Source organism: Mytilus galloprovincialis, chromosome 6 (genome assembly GCF_965363235.1).
Source record: "Mytilus galloprovincialis chromosome 6, xbMytGall1.hap1.1, whole genome shotgun sequence".
NCBI lineage: Eukaryota > Metazoa > Mollusca > Bivalvia > Mytilida > Mytilidae > Mytilus > Mytilus galloprovincialis.
The window spans coordinates 46,987,172-46,996,161 of NC_134843.1; the positions used below are offsets into that span (position 1 = coordinate 46,987,172).

The 8,990-nt window shown below is 34.9% G+C and overlaps 1 long non-coding RNA gene across 1 annotated transcript; it reads left to right on the top strand.

Moving 5' to 3' along the window:
• Positions 1-844: 844 nt before the first annotated feature.
• Positions 845-5,817, top strand: LOC143079721 (uncharacterized). The gene is made up of 3 exons (XR_012979467.1): positions 845-1,797; positions 3,783-3,948; positions 5,489-5,817. It is a non-coding gene; the product is annotated as an uncharacterized LOC143079721 (long non-coding RNA).
• The last annotated feature ends 3,173 nt before the right edge of the window (positions 5,818-8,990 follow it).

Here is an 8,990-nt window from a genome sequence, read left to right on the forward strand (position 1 = left end):
TATGATTTTATTTTAAAATACTACAGAATTTGGTTATATATTTACATTCAATACTGAACCATGTGAATCATTTTAATATGAAAAACAAATCAGCTTTTAAGCATGCAACTTTTATTTAAAAGTTGATAGATGAAATGCTCACTAAATATTACAGTGTCCACCTTTTGTATAAATCTGATTACTGTTTCAGTACAAAGTTCAGGTAAAGAATTTGTAAGACTTGTACGAGATTTGAGACATGGAAACAACATATGTTTAAATCTTCTCGCAGTGAGATGATTTTGTCACGGAGAGTGATACGAGTTACAGATGAGTTTGAAATGGTATGTATGAAATTTATTTTATTAGATCGGTGGGAGCGATGTGATTGGTTGCACAGTGTAGTGCACCATGGAATGTTGTCGCTGGGAGCGATGTGATTGGTTGCACAGTGTAGTGCACCATGGAATGTTGTCGCTGGGAGCGATATGATTGGTTGCACAGTGTAGTGCACCATGGAAGGTTGTCGCTGGGAGCGATGTGATTGGTTGCACAGTGTAGTGCACCATGGAATGTTGTCGCTGGGAGCGATGTGATTGGTTGCACAATGCACCATGGGATGTTGTATAGTTTAATTAATATACAGAAAACAAAAGATTAAATATGAAGGCATTAACTTTTTGTACATTATTAAATATATGTATACAATTGATTTGAAGATGAGACTTGTAATAATCATCATGTGAACCATGTTGAGTTCATTAAATATGAAAAACAAATCAGCTTTTAAGCATGCAACTTTTATTTAAAAGTTGATAGATGAAATGATCACTAAATATTACAGTGTCCACCTTTTGTATAAATATATTTATGTGCGGTTCGCGTATGATTTTTGAAGTATGTAATTTTTCTATTGTGTTTTCACAATAGTTGTAAACCGGTTATGGCGGTCAGTATATAATGAAAGTTTGCACGAGATTTAACTATCGAGGTTTGGGCAGTGACCATTATCGTAAGTTTCCTTTGTATTGAAGTTTAATTTCGTTATGTCTGATATCGAGCCTGATAAACTACTTGATATGGAAGATGTAGAGATGCCGGGTCAAGCTGCTTCTGATGAAATTACAAATGCTGATTTGTTGTCGCTGATGAAAACTTATTTTACCAGAAAGTTGACGGGAATCGAGAGAAATTTTGCAGATACCACACATGATCTTGCACGAAAGGTACAGAAATCTGAGAGTTCTTTCAAGTTCAAGGGTAACAAAGTGCAGTTTGATTTGAATTCTGATTTGTTAGACAATATTGATATTGCTGTAGACTGTATAGAGCACCGGAGATATGACAAGGCCGTTAAAGTGTTGAAAGAATCTGGTCAATCTTTGAAGAAAAGGAATAAGCTGATTCGTATAGCCGATAAATCTGAAGGTGGGTGGAAAACTGTGGACGAGTATTTGTCGGATGACGTGGCTAGTGATTCAGAGGATGAGAAGCGCATTCGGGCGGCTGATGGCAGAGCAGTAAAGAAATTGAAAACTGTGAAGCAGGATAAGCGTCAAAACATAAAGAAAAGACCCGCGGAATCTGCTGGTAGTCCGTCTAGTATTGCTCACAATGGTAATAATGGTGGTTTTTCACAGCAACAGCCCTTTCTTGTCGCGGGGGCCGCCGCCCCCATTACATCTCGTCGGAACAGAACTAGGGACATCTGTTACAACTGTGGTCTGTATGGACATTGGGCAAAAGACTGTAAAAAAGGGGGAAATTCAGCAGCTTCCAGAGGAGCACCAAACTGAGAGATCTCCAGATATTCTTAAGGTACAGAATGTAGACAATTTTGACTCTTTTTATGATTATGAATCTGGTACCTCTTGTATTAACGTTAAAAATAGACTGAAAAATTCTTTAGATTTTTGGAAAAATATTAATGCTTCAAAGTTTATTTTAGATTTAATTGAGAATGGTTATAAAATACCTTTAATTAACGAACCAGAGAGCGTTTTGCTAAGAAATAATAAATCTGCTTTAGAACATAAAGATTTTGTAGAAAAGGCAGTTCAGGAATTAATTGATGCTAGCTTGATAGAAGAGGTATCGAACAGACCGCATGTTGTTAACCCGTTAACTGTATCGATTAATTCATCAGGTAAAGGTCGTCTAATTTTAGACTTGAGACACGTAAACAAACAAGTTGTTTATAGTAAGATAAAGTTTGAGGACTGGAAAACTGCCAGTCAGTTTTTGACAAGCGATTGTTTTGGATTTGCTTTTGATTTAAAAGCAGGATATCATCACATAAACATTTTCCCCAATCATCAGAAATATTTGGGCTTTTCTTGGAAGTTTGGTGAAACGGTAAAATATTTTGTTTTTACAGTTTTACCGTTTGGCCTCTGTTCAGCGGGGTACGTATTCACTAAAGTTGTAAGACCTTTAATTGCTCACTGGCGCAAAGACGGTATCAAAATTACAGTGTATTTAGATGATGGTTTATGTTTAGCGGAGACTGAAAAGCTATGCTGTGAACAATCTGTGAGGGTCAAAAACGATTTGATATTGTCAGGTTTTGTTCCAAACAAGGACAAGTGTATATGGACACCTGTTCAAACTTTAGTTTGGCTTGGTTTCACTTGGAATTTGAAAAGTTCTTTGATGGAGTTGCCGTTAATTAAAATAGAAAATTTTATCAATTTGATTGATGTAATTCTGTCTAAAGCTTTTAAAGTTAAAATTAGGTTATTAGCTAAATTATGTGGAAAAATAATTTCCTTTTCACCAGCTATTGGAAATGTTACTCAAATTATGACCAGGTGTACTTTTTCTGTTATAAATTTAAGACAAGACTGGGATCAGTACGTTGATTTGAGACAACACTCAGATAGTATTCAAGAAATTATGTTTTGGAAGCAAAATATTCACTGTTTGAAGCCAGTACCGTTATTACGGAATAATTCTGAATTTAATGTTTTCACTGATGCTAGTGATATAGGTGCAGGAGGTTATTTGCAAGGTACTGATTATATTGCACACAGACAGTGGTCTGTGACAGAGGCAACAAAAAGCTCCACTTGGAGAGAAATCAAAGCAATTGAATTAACATTAGATAGTTTTGCGAAAGTATTAGAACACAGTTCAGTTACTTTTTTCACAGATAATCAAAATGCTGTTAGTATTATTAAGAAAGGAAGCAAATTATCACACTTGCAAGGTTTAGCTTTATCAATTTTTAATACTTGTGTGTCGTGCAATATTTCATTATATGCACAATGGATTCCTAGAGAGGAAAACGAAAAGGCTGATGCTTTGAGTAGAATTATTGACATTGATGATTGGGGCATATCTTTTGAATTTTTCGATTTTTTGAATAGCATCTGGGGACCATTCACTGTTGATAGGTTTGCTAACATGCATAATACAAAGCTGACTAGGTTTAATTCGAAATATTGGAATCCTACAACATCAGCGATAGATGCATTCACTTGCAACTGGCATGGCGAGAACAACTGGTTAGTTCCGCCAATTAGTCTAGTTAGTAACTGTATTGACCATTTAGTTTCTTGTGGAGCAGAGGGTACACTTGTTGTTCCTAAATGGCAGTCTGCTGCATTTTGGCCTTTGATTTTTAAACAGAACTCAGAATACGCTTGTTATGTTGTTGATGTTTTAGAATTTCATGAAGCGGAAAGAATTTTTGTTGCTGGTAACAATTTAAACTCTTTGTTTGCTAATGGCCAATTTCACGGGAAAATATTAGCTGTACGCTTAAATGCTTCGGTTGTGTAATATGTATATTTATTTTACAGATTTATATTACCACTGGGTATTGCATTTTGCTATGGTGTTACTGTATACACGCATTGGACTGCCTTTTTTGGTCACTGGACCCTCATTTTATTGGTCGCTGGACTATTGTTATAGATTGCATTGTTTTACCAAGTCACCGGACTATAGTATGGATATAGTTTCAAGGTAGTGTCTTTTATATTTATAACTTTATATTGTGTATATATTTTGCAGACAATATTTTCGGTTGGATTTTGGTCACAGAACGAACAGATTAAACATCCTGAACTTAAAGCATTGTTTAATAGTTTATCTTCAACCATTCTTGATGCTCGTGCAAAATCTACAGTAGAAAAATATGCTGGATATTTTAAAAGATTCGTTAAATGGACTGAAAAATACTCTGAAATTAAATGTGTATTACCCTGTCAAGAATTATATGTAGGTCTATATTTACAAAATTTAATTCAATCAGCTAATCATTATAGCGTTATAGAATCCGCTTTTTATGGAATTAAATGGGCACATAATCTTGCTGGGGTAGCTAATCCATGTGATTCTGAAATGGTTAGATTGATCGTAGAAGCATCAAGAAGAAAATTGAACAGACCTATAGAGAAAAAGAGTCCAGTTACTTCTGAGATTATGATCAAATTATTTTCGAAGTACAATTCAATTGGTCGTTCTCTAAAAGATTTACGCCTATTAACAATGTGTGCACTATCTTATACCGGATTTTTAAGGTATCAAGAACTTTGTAGTAAAAAGGCAAGGCACATTTCAGTTTGTAATCAATATATAGACATTTTTATTGAGAAGAGTAAAACAGACTGTTACAGGAAAGGCAGACATGTATTGATATCAAAGCTTGACACTCCACAATGTCCATGTACAATATTAGACTGTTATTTAAAAGAAGCAAATATTGATTTGTCTTCAGATATGTATATTTTTAGACCTTTGTCATTTTTAAAGAAATCAAACAATTTTGTTTTAAGGAAGAAAAACGATAGTTTGTCGTATACCAGAGCGAGAGAATTGATCAAATGTGCAATATCAGAGATTGGTTGTAACGCTAAAGATTTTGGTCTGCATAGTTTTAGATCGGGTGGTGCAACAGCTGCCGCTCAAAACAATATTTCCGATAGATTATTTAAAATACATGGTCGGTGGAAATCCGACCAAGCTAAAGATGGCTATGTATTCGAAAGTTTACAGAAGCGTTTGTCAGTATCTCAAAATCTTGGTATATAATATGTACTTAACATCAAGTTTGCTTTCTTTGTGCGTCGAGATGGTCATTGCGCCTAACAGTACCTAAATATGTATTTAGTTTTCTATTATGCCTTTATCGTATAAAGGTACATATCTGAATGTGCTCAGATATGTATGCTTTACAAAAATCTAGAGAGATTTAGCACATAAATACTTTATGTTCGTTTGAACACAGTGAATTTAGAACATAAATATATTTATGTGCGGTTCGCGTATGATTTTTGAAGTATGTAATTTTTCTATTGTGTTTTCACAATAGTTGTAAACCGGTTTTGGCGGTCAGTATATAATGAAAGTTTGCACGAGATTTAACTATCGAGGTTTGGGCAGTGACCATTATCGTACGTTTCCTTTGTATTGAAGTTTAATTTAAATTTCATTAAGAATTCTGTTTTTTTAATGTATTGAAGTTGTATGTAAAGAATTAATGTGTTTTGTATATATTTTGTAGATGTTTGATTGCTGTCTTTTACCGGTATTGTTGATTGTGTGATGTTTATAAACCGGGATTTGTTTTCGTAGATGCATGGTTGCCGTATTCAAAACATGAACTGTTAATGGTGTTTGATATTAGAAATATTGTGATCTCTGGATCTATAGTTATTAAAATTGAGATGGTCATTGCGCCTAACAGTACCTAAATATGTATTTAGTTTTCTATTATGCCTTTATCGTATAAAGGTACATATCTAAATGTGCTCAGATATGTATGCTTTACAAAAATCTAGAGAGATTTAGCACATAAATACTTTATGTTCGTTTGAACACAGTGAATTTAGAACATAAAATCTGATTACTGTTTCAGTACAAAGTTCAAGTAAAGAATTTGTAAGACTTGTACTAGATTTGAGACATGGAAACAACATATGTTTAAATCTTCTCGCAGTGAGATGATTTTGTCACGAAGAGTGATAGGAGTTACAGATGAGTTTGAAATGGTATGTATGAAATTTATTTTATTAGATCGCTGGGAGCGATGTGATTGGTTGCACAGTGTAGTGCACCATGGAATGTTGTCGCTGGGAGCGATGTGATTGGTTGCACAGTGTAGTGCACCATGGAATGTTGTCGCTGGGAGCGATGTGATTGGTTGCACAGTGTAGTGCACCATGGAATGTTGTCGCTGGGAGCGATGTGATTGGTTACACAATCCACCATGGGATGTTGTATAGTTAAATTAATATACAGAAAACAAAAGATTAAATATGAAGGCATTAACTTTTGTACATAATTAAATATATGTATACAATTGATTTGAAGATGAGACTTGTAATAATCATCAATTTTATATGTTTTTTCATTAAATACCACAATTTTGATTTTATTTTATCAGCAGGTCGCATTTACTATAAAACGATCAGAGTTTTAGTACCATATTGGAGACCTTATGCATGTGCTATTTATTTCCCGGATGCCACAAATATGCAGGTGTAATTATAAAAAGTAGCCCGTTTTTATGTGAGATAAATCGGACAGTACCAAGAGTTCAACTTGGAGAGATTTTAAAACGAATCAAGGAAAACAGTTTGAGAAATTATCCATCGATTCAAGATTTGCAAAACATTTGTCTGCATAACCATCTATTGCGGAAGCTTCCGGTTCAATATGTCGTATTTGACGTTCCGATTGTCGACTTGAAACTGATATTGGTCCAGTTTAGTGGTTGAAGATTTATCTTCAATTAGCAATATCTCAAAAGACTTTTTATATCAGCATCTTATTCTGAACTGTTTCATTTCCTTTGTTTCGATGTTACTGCGAGCAACTAATCCTATATCTGTGTTTGTCTTGTTTATAGCCTATTGAATTAGAAATTAAATGCTTTAAATTCGGACGAGCAGGGCGAGGGAGAATTTAAATGTATTTTATTTCGTTTGAAATATGGTTTTTCACGTTTGCTATTTGTAGTTAATATTTACAGATGGGAACTAGTATAACTAGTTCGGATACTGGTTTTGTAACAGTATGTACTATTTATAAGTTTGATGTTAGGTGCAGGAGGCACGAGGAAAGTTTTGGCGGTTTTTATGGGTGGGGTTTAAAGGTACTATATAAAGTTTGGGATATAAATGTATTAGTATCGAAGGTGCTCGCAGTTACGTCGGATTGAAGTTGGTCACATAGGTATATGTGCAGTTGCTGCTATGTTTATTGTACGTACAGGCGTTGGAGGAATTAGCCGGGGGGAAAGAAACGATGCGAAAGAGGAACAATGTTATATGTCATGTGTTTATATAATGTTTCGATTGAAGAAATATGTACAATTCAGTAAAATAAAATATTGTATCGCAAGAGAAAATAAGATGTTACAGCGAGCAACTAATCGTATATCTGTGTTTGTCTTGTTTAAAGCCTATTGAATTAGAAATTAAATGCTTTAAATTCGGACGAGCAGGGCGAGGGAGAATTTAAAGTAGATATTTTATGTTGAGAAAACAGGGGATCCTGTAGACCGCCCAGGGGATCCAGTAGAACGCCCTCTAGTATATAAATAATAAACAAACAATATAGGGATCCTATAGAACGTCCTATAGTAGATATATAATGTAAAGACAACAGGGGATCCTGTAGACCGCCCATAGTATCCTGTAGAACGTCCTTTAGTATATACATGATAAACAAACAACAGGGGATCCTGTAGAATGTTCTATAGTAAATATATAATGTTCAGACAAAAGGGGATCCTGTAGACTGCCTAGGGGATCCTATTGAACGCCCTTTAGTATATAAATGATTAACAAACAACAAGGGATCCTTTAGAACGTCTTATAGTATAAACATGAAAAAACAATCAACAGGGGTCTCATAGAACATATAGTACATATATCATGTTGAAAAACAGAGATTCCTGCAGACCACCCAAAGTTTCCCGCAGACCGCCCAAGGGATCATATAAAAAGTCCTATAGTATAAACATGAAAAACAATCAACAGGGGGTCATATAGAACGCCATTTAGTACATATATAATGTAAAGACAACAGGGTATCCTTTAGACCGCCCAAGGGATCCTTTAGAACGCCCTTTAGTATATACATGATTAACAAACAATAGGGGATCCTATAGAACGTCTTATAGTAGATTTATTATGTTGAGAAAACAGGGGATCCTGTAGACCACCCAGGGGATCCCGTAGAACGCCCTATAGTATATAAATGAAAAACAAACAACGGGGGATACTTTAGAACGTATTATAGTAGATATATATTTTTAAACAAATGGGGATCCTCTAGACCGCCCAGTGGATCCTGTAGAAAGCCCTATAATATAAACATAAAAAAACAATCAACAGGGCATCCTGTAGACCGCCAAGGGAATCCAATAGAACGCCCTTTAGTATATAAATAATAAACAAACAATATAGGGATCCTATAGAACGTCCTATAGTAGATATAAAATGTAAAGACAACAGGGGATCCTGTAGACCGCCCATGGTATCCTGTAGAACGCCCTTTAGTATATACATGATAAACAAACAACAGGGGATCCTGTAGAATGTTCTATAGTAAATATATAATGTTCAGACAAAAGGGGATCCTGTAAACTGCCTAGGGGATTCTATTGAACGCCCTTTAGTATATAAATGATTAACAAACAACATGGGATCCTATAGAACGGAACGTCTTATAGTAGATAAATAATGTTGAGAAAACAGGTGATCCTTTAGAACGTCCTATAGTATAAACATGAAAAAACAATCAACAGGGGGTCTTATAGAACGTATAGTACATATATCATGTTGAAAAACAGAGAATCCTGCAGACCACCCAAAGTTTCCCGCAGACCGCCCAAGGGATCATATAGAAAGCCCTATAGTATAAACATGAAAAACAATCAACAGGGGGTCTTATATATACAACGCCATTTAGTACATATATAATGTAAAGACAACAGGGGATCCTGAAGACCGCCCAGGGGATCCTTTAGAACGCCCTTTAGTATATACATGATTAAC